The sequence below is a fragment of the Periplaneta americana genome, chromosome 8 (genome assembly GCF_040183065.1).
Source record: "Periplaneta americana isolate PAMFEO1 chromosome 8, P.americana_PAMFEO1_priV1, whole genome shotgun sequence".
Classification (NCBI taxonomy): domain Eukaryota; kingdom Metazoa; phylum Arthropoda; class Insecta; order Blattodea; family Blattidae; genus Periplaneta; species Periplaneta americana.
Genome location: NC_091124.1, coordinates 157,607,711 through 157,629,995, shown reverse-complemented (window position 1 = coordinate 157,629,995; position 22,285 = coordinate 157,607,711). Strand labels below are relative to the sequence as shown.

The 22,285-nt window shown below is 36.7% G+C and overlaps 1 protein-coding gene across 15 annotated transcripts in view; it reads left to right on the top strand.

Moving 5' to 3' along the window:
• Positions 1–22,285, top strand: part of LOC138705188 (band 7 protein AGAP004871-like) — a 683,889-nt gene that overhangs the window by 467,765 nt on the left and 193,839 nt on the right. The window contains exon 1 of one of the 15 annotated variants that reach the window (XM_069833916.1): positions 13,323–13,479. The exons of 12 other annotated variants lie outside the window; for them this stretch is intronic. The gene's annotated coding sequence lies outside the window, so the exon portion shown is untranslated. Of the gene's footprint in view, positions 1–13,322; positions 13,480–22,285 lie in introns of those variants that run through there. 2 more of the 15 variants (XM_069833918.1, XM_069833920.1) reach the window with 2 other exon arrangements.

The window sequence follows — 22,285 nt, the reverse complement described above, 5'->3', positions numbered from 1 at the left end:
AAAAACACACACACGCAATAAAATACAAAAAAAAAAAAAAACAAAACAAAAAAACATTTTCCCCTAATTCTATCATTTGCTCAATGTTAATATTACTCATTGCAACACTAATAAATCTTTCCCTTATCCATCGGCTCCCTCCCCCTCGGCCAATTCCACCCTCAACTGTCGAACTTTTGCCAAAAATTTTCCCACACTGTCATAGGATTTAACGTTATTTAATACAGCGTATGTCGCCAAGTGCCCCCTGCTAGATGTAATGAAGGACTCTGGCAGGAATCGTTTCCTCAGAGCTTCTGTGGCTTCACACTCCGACAAAATGTGGTGTGATGTCTCGCCTCTACCGCAAAGAGGACATATTCTCGCCCCCTCTTCGTTGACGATTTTTAAGTGCCCTCCAGGCTCCTAGACGGAACCAGATTAAACCCAGTCTACCATCTTTGCTACCTCCATAGAGATATAGTTCGGCCCCCCAATTTGTTTTGATCATCGATTGGATCTCCAGAGCAACCTTAAGTAAGTACTACTACTAATACTACTACTACTACTACTACTACTACTACTACTACTACTACTACTACTACTGCTACTTAAAAGAATAATGGTAAAATCTTAAACAAATGTCTTAATAATAATAATAATAATAATAATAATAATAATAATAATAATAATAATAATAATGTCAATAACATCATTATCCATTCCAAACATTCTTTGGATTCGTAATCGCTTCAAAAGTAATTTCTAAAACAGTTTCCTGATGGTCTCTAGTTTATAATTTGTTTCCGTCATCTGAAATCGTGCATTCTTTAGATGTGCTTTCTCCATTTGTACCTGGATTCGTAACGATAGCTTTCATTGGTTCAGCCTGAAGATATAGAATAATTTAATTTTTTAATTGAGAATTATTGTGTAATCTGGATGTGCTGCGCAAGAACTAAAGAACAGACTAGTGAAGTGCTTTGTGTAGAGTGTGACATTGTATGGGGAACAGACGTGGACATTACGACAAAGTGAAGAGAAGTGACTAGAAACATTTGAAATGTGAATATGGAGAAGAATGGAGCGTATGAAATGGACAGACAAATGAAGAGTGGATGAAGAAGAAAGAATGATGCTGAAACTGATCAGGAAGAGAAGAAGGAATTGGCTGGGTCACTGGCTGAGAAGAAACCGCCTACTGAAGGATGCACTGGAAGGAATGGTGACCGGGAGAAGAGTTCGGGGAAGAAGAAGCTATCAGATGGTAGGCAATATTTAAGCTACATGGATAGTATGCGGAGATCAAGAAGAAGGTGAAAATTAGAAAAGATTGGAGATGCTGGGTTTGCAGTGAAAGGCCTGCCCTTGATCAGAACATTATGGATGAATGAATGCCAGTATATTATAAATCGTTACATGATTTTTTAATTATCTTGGACAACAGCATCTCACATCGACCGAAATATAGAGAAAATTGACCTTACAATTTCTAAATACAATAAAACTTTTTTGTACGTAGAGAACTGTGATACAATGCTTTGTGCAAAGTTTGAGGCATCAGAACTTCATATTGTTTAAATTTATCGTATTTTCATAAAATTTGAAACTTTAAACTGTTGTAGCTCCGAATCCCTTTCACCCAATGATCAAAATCATGGTTTATTTTGATGCTGAGAAATTAAAGTTTATATTGACATATAAACAAATTTTCTTACTTTTTATGGAAATGGAGAAATTTAGATTTTTCCTCATTAAGACGCCTTTGCCAAGGAAAAAATATTTTAAAAGATTCCGCATTGAAAGTACAAATAAACACATATTTTTTACTGATGGTACGTTGATAAAGTACTGTAAATATCAAATAAAGAAAATAAATAGTACGCGCGTGAACTAACCAGCTGACTGTGAGGCGGGAGGTAGCCGAGGTAAGCAAGGCCAGGAGACATAAACACGTGATGTGTCGTCTAGCAGTCATGACTGTGCTAGCTTTATCACAGGTTTTCATAAACACAGGAGTAAAATGACGCCCAACGCTCTCTTATCTTCAACTCTCGGCCAGTGCGTGTGGTACTGCGCCCTTCAAGTCTAGGCGTGTGAAAATAATGTATTTAATACCTTCGAAACTTATTGCCGTACCACTAAGCAAACAATGCCGAATCCCTCTTAATAATGCAAGGTTTTTTCTCAATATATTTTTTTTTTTACATTTTTACAAATTAGCAAAAAGCCTAAAAGTAAGTAAAATCAGATTACCTGTCTCTCTGTGTACAATAAAAATAAGGATTACTTCATAACATAATCTACCAAATGTCAGCTTCAAAATAAGCTCGCGTTCTGCAGTAAATGGTTCCAGAGTTCTGAGCGCTGAAAGAGGCTTGTTTTTATAAAATACGCTAAATTTGTCGCTCAACAATACGAAAACCGTTTGACTTTCGATAGTACATTTTTGAAAATTCACTCTTCTCAGCACCTTGTACAAATAGGGAAAAAATCAGAGTATAAAAAATGCGAGGTTTTTTACTGATCGATTTCATATGGAATAGCCCAATAGCAAATTATTTACTATAGTAGTTGTTTAACAAAGAAATTATTTTGCAGTTAAGCGTGGGAATATCACACTCCACATAAAGCACTTCATAAGTCTCTTCCTTAGTTCTTTTGTCAGAGGTCCCCAGAAGATGCTCCTTTTTCTATTAAAAGCTTTCTTAGTCATTGCTAACCTCCTTTTGGATTTCTGGAAGCAGCTCATATTACTACTTATATGAAGCATTTAAAGCTGTCCGCTTGTTTCACTGCCGTATTTCCAATTCGAAACTTCACCTTCTTTAGTTTTCTTCCGATAACCATTGTGTCCCCGCAAAGAAGGGATCAGAGCTCTTGCGACGTATGAGTGACACTCGAGTAAGCTCGGCCTAGAGTACCGAAGATGATATGATATTGATTTTGGTATTTGTCAGCCAACTTTACAATTCATAGTTATGGTGGACCTTTACATTTCTGCTTTTCGATCCACCATCACTTTAATATATACCTACTTACCATCCTTTTGTGTTAATAAGTTCAGATTTTAAATAATTCCACACCTATTTACCTAGTTCCTCGCTTCACACTTTTAGCATCCCACCACAACCGTGATACACGTTCGCAGCATAACCATGTTCTATCAATTCCATTCCATCAAACATCTCTCTACTCTGCTTCCTTCACAATACACACAGCCCGTTCCTGGAATTCCTTGTCACAGGAAATGAGGAGCAGTCGGAGTCTAAAATCTTTTAAGTACACTCTACTTAGAAATGTCTTTAATGAACAGAACTAGACTCTTGCGGAAGTTTCTAAATAGTCTTAAATGACCAAGTTATTTTTTTTCTGCTCTCTCTTCTTCTTTTTTTTTTTTCTCTTTTCTTTTTTTATTATCTTCATATATTACTTAATCACTTGTGTTTGTATGCCATTTATTAGGACTTTGCTAATCAACATTTATGTCTTGTCACCCATATGTATTCTCCAATTACTATATTAACTGAATAACATATCTCAAGTAAATTAGTCGTCCAATTTGTCACGGGCATTTTAGGTCTTATAAAGTGTGTGTGTGTGTGTGTGTGTGTATTCCCCTTATGTTATGTAACTGATTTTGATTATGTGTAATTTTCGACTTTATTTTATATATTATGTAACTGATCTTGACTATTTGTAATTTTATATTATGTAACTGATCTTGTCTATTGTAATTTCCTACTATATTTTATGTAATTTCTAAAGTATTTTCTTTTGTGTTGTTTTGTAATCAAATTTGTATCTCATGTATATTATTGAAACCTGGTTGAGTGGAAGAGAAGGCCTCATGGCCTTAACTCTGCCAGGCAAAATAAACCTACTACTACTACTACTACGTTCATTTACCAAGTACTTCCTGATTACTTTCTAGTCTTCTGTTTTGACTGAATTGCTGTCTATCCTTCCTTATCTATCCTCTTTTTTTCTCTCTCATACGTAGACTCTCGCTTCAATTTCTCGCTTTCCTATTAAATATTGTATACTGCAGTGTTTCTGAAACTTTTTTGAAGTGGGGAGCACTTTTTTAAGTTAGAAGAGTTCCGCGGACCACCTTAAGGCTGGTTCACAATAAACAGGGAACGGAAACGACAACAGGAACGAGAACGAAAATAATGTTAAAATAAATGTATTTAACAATATTTCCGTTCTCGTTCTCGTTGTCGTTTCCATTCCCGGTTTATTGTGAATCAGCCTTTACTCTTGTTGCCTTCGTAAGCAAATTATCATTTTTGTAGCATATTTTAATACCAGTATACTTCTATTTTAAAACAGAATTAATTAATTATAATATTTTCTAATATATTTCTTGTAGCCAACCACAAGTAACTTATAACAATTCTGTGCATTGTTGATTCATCGCTTGCCTGTTAGCAGTTAGTTGTTTGAAATCCTCCTTATGTGTTACACGCTAGTAGCTGTCCATGTCTCTGTTAAATAGCGCCCATTATAAATAATGGAAAACTGGCTTCGATCCGGATCTTTGAAACGAAAGAAACATGATGATACGCTTCATTTAGGTAGTGCTAATATTTCAGAACCTGTGAGTGAAGAAATATATTAATGTCAGTGATTATAGTGCCATTAAAAAAATATCTAGTCCTAGTGGTAGCTGTTCAAAGAAAAAATACTTCCGTGAATATGACAAGAGTTATTTGGTACTTAGATTTACTTGGTGTGGCAATGACAGTGAACCAAAACTTCGGTGCGTTGTTTGTTATGAAGTGCTGTCAAACGAGTGTATGAAGCCCGCGAAATTGAAGCGGCACTTAGAGACGAAACACGCAAGTGTAAAAAGTAAACCTGTCGGATTTTAAAATAGCCGGAGTCTAAAATTTCTCATACCTTCATCTGGGAAATTAAATAAAAATATTAATGCAGAAACATGCCCGATTTTCAACAAGTGAAGATGCAATTTGACACGTTCTGTTATTGGTGTACGACGTACTGTACGTGCCCATTTCAATGTGCAGACTGGGTGCCGGCAAAACTATTAAGAAAGCCAATAATACGTAAAAAGATTCGGTACTTTGGTCCTCTGTTATGAATTCGGGTGTTTCCTGGCTAGGTTACAGGCTCGGCGCCAGATATGCAGGGAAACACCACGTTCATAGTGCTTTAAACACCTCTTTTTGTTGCTGAGAATAGAGTGGGAAGTGGGTAGACGGGTAGGGTAAGAAATTTCATAAAATATTAATACTGGGAGAAAAAGTGAAAGGCGATTGCCATGTGTCATTTCCAAACTCTGATATTTTCAGCTATAGTGTGATACGCAATTCGTTTGAATTTTATTTTTTCTTCTGTCTTTTTCGAAGGACCCGAAGGGCAGAAGTCGAGGACCACAGATGGTCCGCGGACCATAGTTTGAGAAACTCTGGTATACTGTATAGGCCACGGTTGGCAACCCCAGAGTCTGTACTACATTTTACTGGACACAGATTGTGGTATCAGGTCTATAATAGGTTCATTGTGATTGAATGATGTGAACGTGGTATGACATCGGGTATGACGCATGTTATTGTTCCTTTAAAAAAATCCTTTCCAAAACTCTCCAGTAGATTGGAAATTCATCAAAGGAAGGTCGATGTTGGGAAATATGAACAAGTATGAATATTTGTTCTTGATATGAAAATTTTTACGAAATATTATGAAATATGAAAATAAAATTTCCTCATTTCGATTCTGCTCATGAGTCCCAATATTCTGCGATTTACGGTGTAAAATATGAAATTTCGTATTTTTCCCGCTCTCTAATTATTCCGTGCCGCGACAGTCCATGGAGGACCAAGCCAACCAGCCGACTGCTGGCGTCATGTCTACATTTCTCAGCAGTGCTGAACGACTATGGACCACTGTGGGAGTAACTTGTGGTGAGCACGTTAGATGGCATGTGTAACCGAATTTCGCTAGTCACTGTCCCAAATTCATCATGATGTTGGGTGAGCAGCCGAGATTTTATGAGAAAATTTATTATTATTATTATTATTATTATTATTATTATTATTATTATATTACAGTGAATTTTCCAAGTAGAAAAAACACAAAGAAAAAAGACAAGAGAAATAAAAAGGTGATGTCATTAATTAATTTTCCTCGTTTGCTAACTACACCAACAGAACTTCCTGTATTCCACCCACTAACGAGACGTGTTCTGACGTTTTATGATTGAAATACCGCTACGCAGCTAAATAGAGCGTTAGTATAATTACATTTCAGAGCTACAAAGTCTGTAAAACCACTTGTTAATTCGAAGACCAACCGGTCTTCGGCGCGCCCTTGAAGCCCACTGCTCATGCTACAAAGAAGTTCTTCATAATCTTTTCATCCTGACCAATGCGGCGGTTTTCAGAGTTTTGAATTTTGCACGAACTGTAGTATCTATATCAAACTATAGTGACCATCATGTACGAAGGCTATTCGAGGACTTTTGCGCATACACAGTTACGTCACAGTCTAGTATATACAGTCGCGAAGTTCAATACGTAGTAAATATGCAAACATTAGGTAGTTGCTCACCACTAGGATCGCTAATATCGCCTCATTACAGGCAATGCAAAATAGTACCGTAACAGTCTATTGTTTCTAGCACCCTCAAAACTCAAGCTTCGTGACTGTATATAGTAGACTGTGGTTACGTGATCTCATGAATCTTTCAACAAATCATTCCATTACTGGTTCCTCCATGGAACAGAGGGAACATGCTGTTCCCTTCCTCCCTGCCCCCTTAACTGAGATTGTGAGATATACTTCATTCTAAAGGATAGGCCTACTTGCAGTTTTCGAAAAGCCCTTCTCGTCTGCTGTACGTGATGATGTGAGTGGGAGTTGCATGCAATGTATTTTCCGAAGCAGGCTCGAGTGGACACGAACTTACCCGAGTATCGCAGGAAGCTGTAGAGTTACCTCTTCCCTCGCGGAGTATTGGGAAGTGTGGAATATACTGTTTCATCAAGCTAGTTTATTTATATAAGTGATAATTCGGAAAACAATTAAGTTCGAAGAGTTTTTCGTGTGACAAAATATTGTGTGTGAAATTATACAATAGTTCCTAAAAAATCCGTACGATTTACGCATTCGCGGCCTGAGTTAAATCTGACGAAATAATGGCAATGGAACAGGTGACTCCTGCCTGTTCCAACTTCAACGAGAGAGAGAGAGAGAGACAGAGAGAGAGAGAGAGAGAGCGCCATGATGCGAACCAAGACAGCGAGTGTTGTGTTATCGATCAGCTGAAGTCGAGAGCGTTTAGTTCGATCAATTTTGCTGAGAAAAGCGCGGTTATTTTGAATGGCAAACCTACTCCTCTCCTTACAAAACTTAAAAACTAAAACAAAATCTTATACAAGACATTTTCAAAATAGTTACTATAATTCTGTGAAATGGTTTACTGGGTGCTCGTCAAGCGGTAAATTGTAGGTTTAATTTAGTTTTTTTATTTTCTGTTAACGGTGTTATATATTTAAGTCTAATAATAATAATGATAATAATAATAATAATAATAATAATAATAGCAATAATATATCATTAATTTGTTTTATATTAACATATTATTTTTCTGATTAAGTTGTAAATTAAGTAAAAAAAAAGAATTGTTAATGTTGCTAAATCATAATACAGATTATTATTATTGTTGTTATTATTAGTGTTGTTTCTGACCTGTTCCCCTTCGAGAAATAGCACCGCACGCCACTGGGCTACAGTAGTCACATTGGATGTATGTAATTCCTTTATATACTTTTAATCAGTAGTAATTTATTGTGACTCTATAATGCAATTAATCCTTATTACTCAAAATTCTTCTTCATGAACAAGCCAGAGAAACGAAATATGCCTGCAGTGTTTTTACATACAGACTACAATCAACGTAGGCTTAGTTGTTAGTAAGTGCCCACCAACTGTCCTTAAGACCTTAAGTGGCTGAGTGGTTAGACCTGTAGCCTGTCATGCTAGCTGTCAGGGTTCGAGTGTCGGTCAGGTCTGGGATTTTTCATTAGGCCCTAATAAATCTATAGCGAAATTTGTGGCGAACGAGGTTGCAGTTGGGATTTTTTCGGGGTTCTCCCATTTCCCCATATTAGGCTTGTACATCAGTCGGTCAACATCTCTCCATTTCGTCATCTTTCCATAGCATTCCCCGAACGCCGGCTGGCGACACATGGTGTGGGCTGGCCTAGGGACGAGGGGGGTAGCCTGCTCGAAACCTGGAGCGCAGTGAAACTTAGTTTAGTCAGCCGGTGTGGATTTGGGAATGCGCCCAGCTTGAGGATTAGCGCAATAGCTCGTTAAAGGTCGCTATGCTAGGTCATGGTGCCTCCCTCCTTAAATTCCATTCCATTCCTTACTACATTAATAAATTACTTTACTGTACTGGTATTGTCAAGCAAAACCTAACAATACTTACTTATGGCTTTTAGAGAACGCGGAGGTTTATTGCCGCCCTCACATAAGCCCGCCACTGGTCCCTATTCTGAGCAAGATAAATCCAGTCTCTACCATCATATTCCACCTCCTTCAAATCCATTTTAATATTATCCTCCTATCTACGTCTCGGCCTCCTGAAAGGTCTTTTTCCCTCCGGCCTTCCAACTAACACTCTATATGCATTTCTGGATTCGCCTATACGTGCTACATGCCCTGCCCATCTCAGACGTCTGGATTTAATGTTCCGAATTATGTCAGTTGAAGAATACAATGCGTGCAGTTCTGCGTTGTGTAACTTTTTCCATTCTCATGTAACTTAATCCCTCTTAGCCCCAAATATTTTCCTAAGTACCTTACTCTCAAACACCCTTAACCTCTGTTTCTCTCTCAAAGTGAGAGTCCAAGTTTCACAACCATACAGAACAACCGGTAATATAACTGTTTTATAAATTCTAACTTTCAAATTTTTTTGACAGCAGACTGGATGACAAAAGCTTCTCAACCGAATAATAACAGCCATTTCCCATGTTTATTCTGGTAAAAACTGAGAGTAGTTTTTATATTTTCACACTCATCCATTATTTATTTACATCTTATCTTCGCCACTGATAATATATATTAAATTGTATATTGTATATGAAATTGTGTTAAGAGTTCTCAGTGCAATGTAAAGGCCCAGTGGATGGGCAGTTAACAGAAACAACGATATTCCTGATAAGTACTAGTACTGAACTAATGGACATTCGTTCTTCATATTTGTGATAAACCTCTCTTAGTTGAAAAAAATAATGTCACAACAGGCAACAATTCACAAGTTTCTAATACTTTCCCTATACTTTCAGAGTATTATTTTGGCACGGTAGTACCTCAATCAAAAATCTCAAACAAGTGGCGAAAAGGAAGCTTATTGCAATGTAGTTTGCATGTAAGTCATCCAAGTGGGTGTTTAAATTCGAACTCTAACTGCAAGATTCGTAAAACACCATTTTAATGCACATGGCATAACTACTATACCATCGTAATCACCAGGCTTCGAGACTTTGGACCCGATACAATAAGTTTACTGTGCATGCACTATAGGTTGTTGACTCGCTGTAGGTAGATAGAGATGTGTTGAGGTAACGACGTTGCTATTTAGAGTAGTGTACGGTAGTATGGGGAAACATACACATTCTGAAAGTAAATATACATTACACAATGACATTGTCAAAAGAATGTGAAAAGCATTTATTCTCCTGTCTTTTATAAGCATTTCTGTTTAATTATACACAGTGTTAATGGTGGAAATAAGCATGTAGCAATTTTAATTTTTTTCATTTATCCTATTGGTAGTCTTTAGGAAGTGCAGTTACAGTACCGAAATGCAATGTACTACAAGATACATTCTCAGTGTCTCAAACGTAAATATTTTTCGGTTATCTGCCAACGTTTGTACTGTAGAAAGCTGCGCTCTACGTCGCATGACGTGATAGGAGCAAAACCAAAAAACCTAACATCATTGCAGTCTCTAAGAGATAGTCCTTTATTCTCGGGTGACTCTATGTCCACTAATTTGCTGTTTATGTTACACAATGTTCCATATCCGTTATTTTTACATAAAACTGATTTCCACTTCTGCTTTACACGTTCAGTAACCGGTGTCCTTGATGTCTCATTAATTCTCTGCATCATTTTCTAAATTAATTTGAGGGCTTCCGGCATCTCTTGCTCTGACTTTTCTAACCGTGTAATAGTTTCAGACACAGTTTGTATGAAAACCAAATTATTCGTCAGAACCTTCAAATCCAGAGCGTTTTCCTTTGCGTATTTATTGGCATCCATTCTACAGTGCCCCCACCCACTGTACGGTTTACCACTATACTCAGTACGCCGTTATGCGGATTTCCCACTGAACTGCTCTATCGGGTCCGAAGTCTCGAAGCCTGGTAATCACCATCGACGGATCCTTTGAATTACTCGTATATCACTTGATTTGCATTGCTAAGAGACTATCTGAACTGATGCCTGACTTCAGGAAAGAAATGATATATTTTGCAACATTCTGTCTGGAATTCGATGCTGATGTAATATTATGTCCCAAATATTCGGATCTTGGCTCCTCAAGAAGCGATATATGGTCCTCTTTTACTACTCTTCCATTAAATGTATTTTAAATATTCCTTGACACAGGATTTTGTCCTTTCTACCAGCCTTTTTACGTTTAAAGTAGTTACTGTAAAATTACTTTGTAAATCGGAAAAAATTCTTTCGACGGAGCCTTTGAATTACTTGTATATTTCCTGACAATAATAACATTTGTGTTTTGTTTTGTGACGATCCCTACGTCTAACAGTTCAGCCGATGCAATTAATACATATGAATTTTTATTTTAGTACGTTATTTTATAACGCTTTATCAACATCTTAAGTTATTTAGCGTCTAAATGATCTGAATGACATGGTGATATTGCCGGTGAAATGAGTTCGGGGTCCAGCACCGAAACTTACCCAGCATTTGCTTATATTGCGTTGAGGGAAAACCCCGGAAAAATCTCAACCAGGTAAGTTGACTCGACCGGGAATCGAACCTGTGCCATCTGCTTTCGCGGCCAGACGCTCTAACCGTTACTCTACAGGTGTGAACTACAGATGGACAATCGGAGGCACGAAATCGGTCGCATATTTTGCCACAACTGCAAGAGGCATCTGCATTTTGATATTGTGTTATGTACGCAACAGTTAAATGAGAAGAATTAATATAGATTCAAAAATGAACATAACCATACTAATTAACTGGTTCACAAATGTGAAAATTGAAGGAAATGACTTCTTACCTAAAGATTTGTATATATTTCAAATTCAAAGCTTGCTAAAGCCTTCAAGATATCATATAAAATGACTGAAATTTTACAGAATAATAATACTATATGTCACAACTTTTAGCGGGTATTATATAATCGAATTCAAAATTCCATTTTTCACTCCACCTTAGGCCTACTGAACACACATCATTGTTCTAATGTTCAATTCTATCTTCTGGAATCAACTTTATAAAGGGGAATCATAAAAAAAGTCTGATTCTTCTAAGTTACACTTTGACAAAAACTTCATAATTTTAAACATCATTCCAAGCATAGAATAGGAACCAAGCACGTGCAAGAGTCTAATGCCCACGTGCATCAACGTCGGTTAGTGTAACCACCAGTTAAAATTGTCATCTAACCTCTGGTTAAGCATTTTTACAGTGGATCGACCTCGGTTACGACTTAAATAGGAGGTTAACCACAGTAATTTATAACCGGCCATTTTCGAGCGGTTAAAGGAGATAACCAGTGATTAGTAGAGCAAGTAAAGCAAAATGGCGGCCAGAGCCACAGATGTTTACTTCGAAGACGATTATTATTGTACAGTACTTGAATTACTTGGATAGAGCGTGGGCGTGAAGTTTCTTTAGTGGAAAGAGAGAATCTTTATGAGGAATTAGGTGACAGAAAATTTCAGGAGGGATTTTGTTTATCAAAATCTACAGATGGCTCACTTGCAATAACTCAAAAACAGTCATGTTTCTTCTGTTGATCAGCTCCTTATGTTAAGATTCTATGCAACTGTTATTTTCTGTATTTTAAGAGCGAATATTTGAATATCTCTTTCTCTGTCACTGGCTGAACAAAGAGAGGTTATGGATGGATCTTAGGATAATGAACAGTAACCTGGTGTAAATGGGATCTTGGGTCGTACACACATTTCTACTAATCTTCTGCATCCTTTTCCTTTATGGATATTCCTTCTTTATTATATAATATATTTAAATCTATTAAGTAAGTCTATCGATACTTAACCTCACATTGGGATATAATCATTTTTGCATTCAATTTTCTATTTTGTACGATTTTAACCTAACAGCAATGAAAAACAAAGAAATGCAACTCGCAAATATAACAGCGCCCAAAGGCAAACAAATGCAACGCGAAAATGTAGGACATGTTCACTTCGATGTAGAACGGAGTGAGCGCAGTCGTTTTTAGATGTTGACGATTATCTTTGCTGTGGTATGAATGCTTTCCTTTAGTCATTTTGTAGAAACAGTGTACCATCATAGACTTTGCTCTGGTTAAATGAAGTGTCAGCTAACTATGTTTAAGTAATCGGTGATTATGAATGGTGCACAGAAATTACATTTTAACCACGGTTACTGTTTAACTGTCGTTTCGTAATCTATGATTACTGCGTTTTTAACCGATGTTGATGCACTTCGCCATAAATCTAAACTATTATACTGTTGGCTCAATTGCTCTCAGAATCGATTTATGCTATCTTGAAGGAAATATCGATGTGATTTTTTTAATGTTAACGCTGTGTGTAGCAGCAGCATGTTTCAATTGAGTAATTACGAGATAACGATAAAACCGGAACTTTTCACGTCCATTGTGCTGTTTATCGGGACACCGGAACTCTTCATTAAAATCCCAATCTATCCCGAGAAAACCGGGACGAATGAGATCCCTACCAAAAGAAAGCGTTTCCGGATATACAATAAGTTGCTGTTGAAGAATTTTAATTGTCTTTTTCCCCTACTCTTTATATGATTTTTGCACTCTGTACATCTTCCGCTCCGGGAATTGCACTCATGTGCTCTGCCTGTTTCAGTTACAAAATGCCACCATTGAAGTACGGCAGTCACCTTGACTACTGCATGTTGTATAATCCGTACGAGTATTTTGCATTTCATCACATTTCCCGAGTTCATGCCACGCTGTGAAGGGCACTGGTGAATAGAAACATTGTCGTAGCCGTAACACCGTACAGAACGAATGGAAGAGGAGAGCAGGGAGGGAGTGTAGCGGGATCGTACGCCAGCTGTTGATCCGCGGGCGAGCCGGGCAGTCGACAGTCGATTAGAGGCGCGCGTCGTGTGTTTCAGTTTTGTGTTTCGTCTCTTCCATTTAAAAGCTTTCTTTCGTGTGATTATTCTAGTTTATTTGTACATATCGATCTCAGTTAAGAACCGATAGTTTATTCTTAGATTATGATCTAATTGTCGGTGTGTAAATGTGTTTCATTTCTATTCTTTTAACATATCGCTTTGTTTTTGTGGTTGTTATGGTAACATTAGATAATGGTAGGGATGTGCTGTTATGACGTGTGCAAATAGAAGAGCGGAAAGAAGTGAAAATTATATTTATCTCAACTTGTATCGATTAAACTTGAAGGTTATACAGTACGTAGTGCTACTACTGTATTTACGTAATGGAATGGGGCGTAACCAACAGTTTGTAAACAACTGTGTCGCTTATTTTATAATGGTTACACTTGATTATTTTTTCTTTAATTCAGAAAACGCTCTGAGTACATTTATTTTTAACGGTTTAGAAATTAATTATATACATTCCAAATGTTATTCTGCTTGATGTAGTATGAATATTTGAACAGGTAGATACTGCCCGGTCTGTTTACCTTGTCTTCCTTCAGAGATCCAGTTGTAGTTGGCCAACATTTCTTACCCTTCAGTAAGAAATATCGGAAGTTCGATTCTTGGCAGATAAATGTGAGATTTGTGGTCAACAAAGTGGTTGTAGTACAGGCTTTCTCCGACTATTCTGTCTCCCCTGCAGTTCTGCTTCCACTATTCCTGCATATCATCATGTAATCATCTCACCATCTCTGATATACAGTAGCTTCTACAAAGGAATATCAGATGAACACCAGCTGTTACGTACAGTACATATGACACTTGTTTTTGCACAGTACTTGGGTTCGAGCCCTGTCAGGGAAATCGAGATTTATCTTCCTCTCACAGAATGAGTGTGTATCTTGTGTTGTGTCTTATGTAGTGACATTCCTCCATGTTGGCCACACTATCATGAAATAACACCACGTGTGATTGTCTAATTTTGATAAAAAAAATTCTCATAAGTGTATGAGTTCGAAACGAGTCAAAGGCCGTAGTCTTTGAAGGCAGTTGATGAAAATTAACGATTAAATTTTATATTTATTGACATCCCCCCCCAAAAGCAATAAACTGTTATGTATCTGTGTAAATATCAGACACCGAGGTCACGCGGTCGCTTGTTTACATCGATAAGTTAAATCCATTACTTTTATAACCAGACTTTGAAGTGCAGACACAGGCCGGGGAGATAGAGGTTTACTGATAGTGGAGTGTTGCGCGGAGGTGTGTAACAAACAGGTTTGGGCTTCTTTACTTTTTCCTGGTTGGAGGTTTCGTACGTACTGGGACAACTGGACTACGTGAAGTCATTACGGTGTGGAAAACCAAATTCAATTGGAACACAATTTTAAATACACATTAAATTCCTTCCACCCCCCAAAAAACTACAAGTAGGCCTAGGTAAACAAATAATTTTATTTTATTTGGAATGGCAAAATGAGTCACAATTGCTGGCGAAAAATACAGCTTTAATTATGCACTAAAATTTATAATGACATGATTTTGAAGTATCGGTATCTATGTATATTTAAAAATTATAACGTATAAACCAAAATTAGAAATAGAAGACATTTAGAATATACGTAATTTAAAATAGTATGAATATATTTAACACAAGTGTATTTTAAATAAGTATCTTGTTAATTTGTAATACCGATATTTCATTTTAATTCATTCGGTTTTCAGTTTACTCTATTTACTTATCAAATTAACATACAAAACTTTAATTTTGACTTCTTACAAATATTAAATTATTACTAAATAAAATACTCAGTTATTTTCATTTTAAATGTTATATTATCTGCGTTTATTGGTAATGGTTTTTACTCATACGAGGTTAGGTTTATATTAAATGGAACATATTGTTTTCTAAATTTTTATCTAAATATTGTTTCTTTTATAATAGGCCTAAGTATATTTTTTTCGGAGAAGTCTATCTCAGTGACTTATGTTTTATAATTACTAAATGTCGCTTCTTTTCGTTATTTTGTTACATATGTTACAAATTGTACGTGTTCTGATATAATAATAATAATAATAATAATAATAATAATAATAATAATAATAATAATAATATAAAATTGTTACAAAGTACCTTTGTAAATAGTACTACCCTGTAGTATAACTGTTTATAGGCTTAAGAAAAATATTACGTTTGTTCCTCAGACGAACATTTAATTTTTGCTTTGCTCGGTCTGTATTGGTCCATCTCACTAACATGATGTGTGTATGAGTGAAGGGACTACCTTGCCAGCTGATTTGTAAACACTGTAGACTTTTATTCTGTGTGCACTTAACTTCAGAGTAAATGTGCCTCAACTTCGAAGTCTACTAATAACTGACATACATACATTTTGTTATGGCCACCTGAAATCATTTATGTATTATGAACGATCGAATATTTAATGTTATGAGTAGATCTCTAATGTTAAGACGGTAAAGAATGTGTTTTAAAGTTGAAAAGTAATTAGAAATGGGTAAAAAATAGGATACTAAACTATGAATAAAAGAAAAAGGAAAGAGGCAAGCTATAAAGTATGTTGCACATAATATATTCAGGTATATTTATAGTGAAGACCATAAAAATTATAATTAAATCTTAACAGTTTCATTACCCTATTCTCCTCGTTTGACGAGCTGTGGTCGCGCGAGATTTACCACACCACAACATCTTCGTAAGACATCTTAATCAGTAAGTACATACTTTCGGCATAGCCTCTGATAATGTGCATTAAAATTTTACGTAGTTCTTTGTTCTATTAATTTTTACAGTACACTGCACATTCATCCCCAAACTGGAATTTTAAGTCTGAGCGCAGGAAATTTAAATACTAGACTATTGAGTTGTCATAATGACAGTGACACTTTATGGTACAGCTGTCGCTTGTGTAATGTAAAAGCTCTGCTACCAGGTGCCTATAAAACACTGAATTCTTAGATTTTTAACTCGGACAGTGTATAGACCAACAGACGTAGAATACTCCATTAATTTGTATTTTAGACACAAGAGTGAAATTTAGTAGCACCCAGACATTCCCATAAAAAATCCTTGCAGGAACGTTAATTTTTCAACATTTTAGTAACTAAATTACAAATATTTCTTTAAAAATAGTTAATTCAATGAAAATCTGTTATGTTAGTTATGACAAGACTTCAAAAACTCAACAATCGTTACAGTTGAGCGTTTTAGTACTCTAACCGGTATGGAATGTTTGTAAATACAGAGTGGGCACAAAGTACCGTTACTCCCTATAAATACTTCAAAATATAAACACACTATTTATGTAATTCCGGTCATAATATAGACAGCATCCACTTTACACTCTCTGTGTATCCTAAGTGTTCAAAGGGTCAGTATATCTCGCATCATTCTTCTCACTCAAAAAATGCGTCGCCAGGTTCGGCGTGACATTCGCCTCAGCATTGGTGGTGCAATCTGTTGGAAAGGGTGTCGCACGAAGTCCTTGAATTCATCAATGGTGTTGTACCGTTCCTAAGCAACATTACTCTTGCTGAAACCCCACAGCGCATTATCACAGGTTTCCGCAACGCTGGATTGGCTGTGGGTCACCCACATTACCAACTCCTCTCGACTGGCCACCTCGCAGTCCTGACCTCACAACATGTATTTTCCTTGTTCCACATCCATCCGTACCGTGCACGTGCGGGAGTCTCGTCTGTTTTGTATATTCCGGCTTTCAGTGGTGTTCATGCTTGAATAGTTGCTACAAAATTAGGACTCGTTTGCGATATATGCCAACATTTCAGATGTACAGCGGCACGCCACTGCTCATAGTAATGACTGTCTGTGTTTGTACTAACTGTGAACAGGGGCGAATCTAGGTACTTGGCGCCTCTAGGCAGAGAAAAATATTTCCGCCCCTTATTTCGCCCTACATGCGTCATTTGGATCAACTGAAATAATTGATTCCGCGTCATTATTAGCTACTGTTTCTAATATCGGAAACGCCTGACTCAGATAAACCACACGTTCCACTATTTTCGGTACTGTTCGTCACATTATTATACTCTGATATATCTGGACTCGAACTGGAACAAGCTGGCTGTGTTTCTTATTAAATAGCACATCTATTTACCTATTTTTGCACTTTTTCTCACAATTTCTTCTTTTTTTTTATTGCCTTGTCTTTCGCGAGTTTCCAGTATTGTTGTTTAGTTAGTCAACTGTCCGAAGACAGGTCTGGACCCCATAAGTGACACCATCAAGATATCACTCATAAGGCAACTAGGCCAGGAGATAATGGGGTAGAGTGACAGTTCCTTTCCCCCTGCATTGCATGCATCGCTGACTAGCTACATATTACACTAATTAGATTTGAGATGCAGTTCTTCCTCTGACACATATCGCCAAACGAGATGTACTGTCTGATAGTAGATGTACAGTTCCCCAAGAAAAGAATGAGAGGATGGAATATTCTTAAGTCTCAGATGTAAGACACTGCGCATGATCGGAGACCAGAGCACTGATACACAAGATAACGAATATTTGAGTTCCTTAAATTCAGACTGTTTGGTTTGTTGCTAGTAAAGTTCCGAAATGCACTGCAAAAACTGGGAAAAAAATGGTAATATGACGTAAATAACAGATAAATATATACATAAATTGTGTAGTTAAATCAACATTTGAATCTTCATGACTAGATCGACACTCCGCGCAGAAAAGAAAACTTTCTTGTTGCCTTTATCATGATCCTTATCACGGTATTTATTGTCTTTGTTATGGTCCTTATAGTGGTATTGATCTTTATCGTGATTCATGTCGTGACCTTTATCGTGAACTTTGTCCTCATCGTCGTCTTGTCATGGTTCTTATCATGATCGTTATTGTTTTTGTCGTCTTTGTTTTTGACATGTCCCTTACTGTGATCTATGTTGTCTTTATCGTGGTTCTTGTTGGCATTGTAATAGTCCTTATCGTCGTCCTTGTTGCTTTTGTCATAGTCCTTATTAGGTATTTGTTGTCTTTATCATTGTCTTATTGTGGTCTTGGTTCCTGTCATGGTTCTTGTTATGATTCGTATCGTGGTTATTCTCGTGGTGCTTGTAGTGGACCATGTTGCGATCTTTATTCTGGTTCCTGTCTTTGTTATTGTCGTGGTCTTATGGTGGTCCTTGTCAATCTCATATTTCATATCACAGTCCTGTTCCTTGTGATCCTTATCCTGGCCTAATGTCGTCCCTTCCATGATCATTCTCGTGGTGCTCGTCGTGGCCCATGTCATGATCCTCATCGTGGTCCTTGTTTTTGTCCTTGTGATCTCTACCATAGTCCTCCTTGTGACAATTGTTGTGATCCTTATAGTGATCCCTATCAAAGTGCTTTTCGTAGCTCATAACGCTATCCTTATTGTGGTTCTTGTCATCTTTGTGACAGTCCTTATCTCGATCCTTTCGTGGTCTTTTTATGGTTCTTATCATAGTCCTTTCGTAGTCCTTGACGTGATCCTTATTATGGTGCTTATCATTCTCCATGTGGTCCTTATCGTGATCGTTGTCTTTATCGCAGCCATTAGAGCCATACTTGTTTTCTCCATGGTCCTTATCATAATGCTTGTTGCCATTGTAATGTTTTTTTTATCGTTCCACTTGTTATTGTCATGGCCTTTATTGTGGTATTTCTTGTTTTTGTCGTGGTCCTCATCTTGTTAAACTTCGAAGTCCTTATCGTGGTCCATGTTGTGGATCCTGCCGTGATCATTTTTTTTGTCGTTGTCCATGTCGCGATTCTTATCGTGATCTTTGTCGTGGTGTTAATCGTGGTCCATATCTGTGATTCTTACCGTGGCCCAAGTCGGAGTCCTTATCGTGATCCTTGTCATGATGCATGTCGCGGTTCACGCCGTGATCCATATCTTAGTCATTATTCTTATCGTAGTCCATGTTGTGATCCTTATCGTCGACCTTGTTTGTGAACATTATTGTGGTCCTTGACGTGATCCTTATTATAGTCCATATTGAGGTCCTTATTGTGATTCTTATTTTGAAGCTTGTCGTGATCCTTACCGTGGTCTGTGTCGTCCTTATCGCGCTTCTTGTGGTCCATGTTGTGATCCTTATCGTTTTTCTTACCGTGGTTCATGTCATGATCCTTATTGTGGTCCTTGTCGTTGATATCTGTCCTTTTAATGGTCCTTATAAAGATCGTTGGTATATTTGTCGTGGTCCTTGTTGTTTTTCTAATAGTTCTTTTCGTGGTCCTGGTCCTCGTCGTAACCCTTATCGAGGTCCATGTCGTGATATTTATCGTAATTCTTGTCTCGTTTCTTGTATTATATTATCGTGGTCCTGATCTTTGTCTTTATTGTGGTCCTTGTTCTCTTTCTAATAGCTCTTTTCGTGGTTCTGGTTCTTGTAATCCTTATCGTGGTCCATGTCGTGTTATTTATCATAACTCTTGTCGTGTTCCTTCTAATATGTTATCGTGGTCCTGATCTTTGACCTTATCGTGGTCCTTGTTGTCTTTGTCGTGGTCCTTACAATGTTCTTCATTGTCTTTTCCGTGGGTCTACATTTGTAACTTAAAAATTAATATTGTTCTTTCTCTTTGGCGATTGACTTTTGTGTTACACTGTACATTTCAAACTTTCGTAAAAGGTCAACGATCACGGACATATAAATAGACCTACATCAGAAACAGACAATCAGCTGATAACATTTTACACTGGTGTGTACTTTGGATTAGGATGAAAATCGGTCTACGCATGCACGACCAGATGTCTTTCTGGCTACGTCGATATCGCGTGAACCGCGCTGTAGAACTTTAACTTTCGACGACCAAGAGTCGTCTCATTCTTTTTTTTTTTTTGGAGAACTGTACATGTCAGCCAGAACCTCAATCAGAGGTGTTTCCGTATTGAGAACCACTTAGCTATTTCCCACTATCACTCATAATGAATATTAAAATATAATTAATCAACTAAGTACAAAACAGCTGCACTCTTTACGGCCGGCTGATACAATGGCTGGCGGTACTTTTAAGTCCGAATGGGCATTATTGAGTGTTGGTACTTTCTTTGAATTTAAGTCTGAATGGGCATTATTGAGTGTTGATACTGGCTACTCTTATGACAGAGATAGTGGCGTCTCTCACCATAAAGCTTATGATTGTGAGCAACGAAATTCACCTTCCTAACGTATCATAATATAATACCAGTAAGTTCTTTAATGTTATCACGTGAGACTCACAGTGAGAGAGCATAAACACTGAAAGAAAGTGCTATGATCGCATTGTACATTATTATTGAAAAAACTGTCCTTTTTCCGTTGGCAGACCGTTCATTAAATGTTATTCATATCCTTTTCATTGTGCTAAATGTACTCTTTTAAAGTGTTATGAATAAAATTTAAAATATATAAAAATTAACAGTAATAGCTTAAAAACCGCCCCCTCATATCTGTCGCCCTAGGCTTAGTCTGCCTATGCCTAAATACGCCCCTGACTGTGAACACAATAATTTAAAAACGTGACTGCATTAATGGAATTGATTGTACATCAGGATATCTCATACGATGCACCGTTACCTAAACGTCTAGAGCGTTTCATTTTCTGAATTGAAATTCTGGCGAACCCCTTTGAAATTTGTGATCGACAAGGACTGTTTTATAGGTAGATGTTTGTCAGGTATTCAAGGTTATTCCTGCCGCAACTCAGAATTACTCCATTAACGTCATAATTATCATACTGATGTTACTTAAAGAACACGTCACAAGTTCCATGGTGCATCACGGAGAGCGCCGAAATAAGTCAGACTGACCTATCTGTAAGTTCGTCTCGTTCCTCATCATGCAGTAACTAAAATAGCCACTCTAAAAAGGCAACACTATAGATCTTAATTAAATACAAGATGTAAGTGAAATAGCCTTGCAAATTTTCAGAGCGAATAGCTCATATCGTATATAACAAAAAATTATAGTATCATATTGATGGAAAGTTCTTAGATTTTTTTTTTTCCAGAAAATAATGTTTTTCCCAAATTTTTAAAAACATCTTATTCGTTAACTATTGCGAGTAGGATCGTGGTTTTTATTCATTTCGATAGGAAAGCTAGTAAAGAATAATGGAGGACATGGCCGGATAAGGGTGTATAACGAAAAATGGTGTTTTCAGATAAACGTGGTTTACCTGTTGAGGAGCTTGCTACGGCGATCGAATTCAAGTTAAACTAGTGGCTTGTGCAGCAAATGCTGCAAACTAAGTTCATTAGACGTTTAAATAAACATTTTTCATATCTATTTTCAATGAAGAATATCAGACATTCTGAAAGTTATTTGCTTCCATAATAATGAAAGATGCTCTCTCTCGAGCCAATACTGAAGAGAACCATGCATATAAATATCTACACCACACCGCCATTAAATATATGAAAAAGACCCAAGCCCACTTGATTAATAACTATAAAAATATTTGATTTTTAGTAATATTATTATCTTACGTAAGTTTTATAGCTTTCAGTAACATATAATATATATATTATATAGCCGCCACTCAGTAAAATATAGAAATCAAAATCTAATTTAAGTTATTCTCTACATCTACTTATATAACCCCAAAACGTTTCAATTTCATATCATCACTATAGCACTAATATGTATAATTAATGAAAAATAGTCACATCACGGCATTAACTACAATAATATTTCATTTCTAATAGTAATAATGTCATCAAACCACTTCAAGTTTTGTAGTTTTTAATATCCAATACACAGCTGTACCCAGAAAATTACACACCACAAAATCGAACCTGTAAATTATTTTTAGTAAGTTAAGTTTTTAATAACCAATTTAATTTGAGCTCTAAATATGTCAGCATTCTTGCAGATCATGGCCTTCGTGTAATATTTTTTTTTACTGTAGTGTGTATTTTGTTTTATTCTGAAA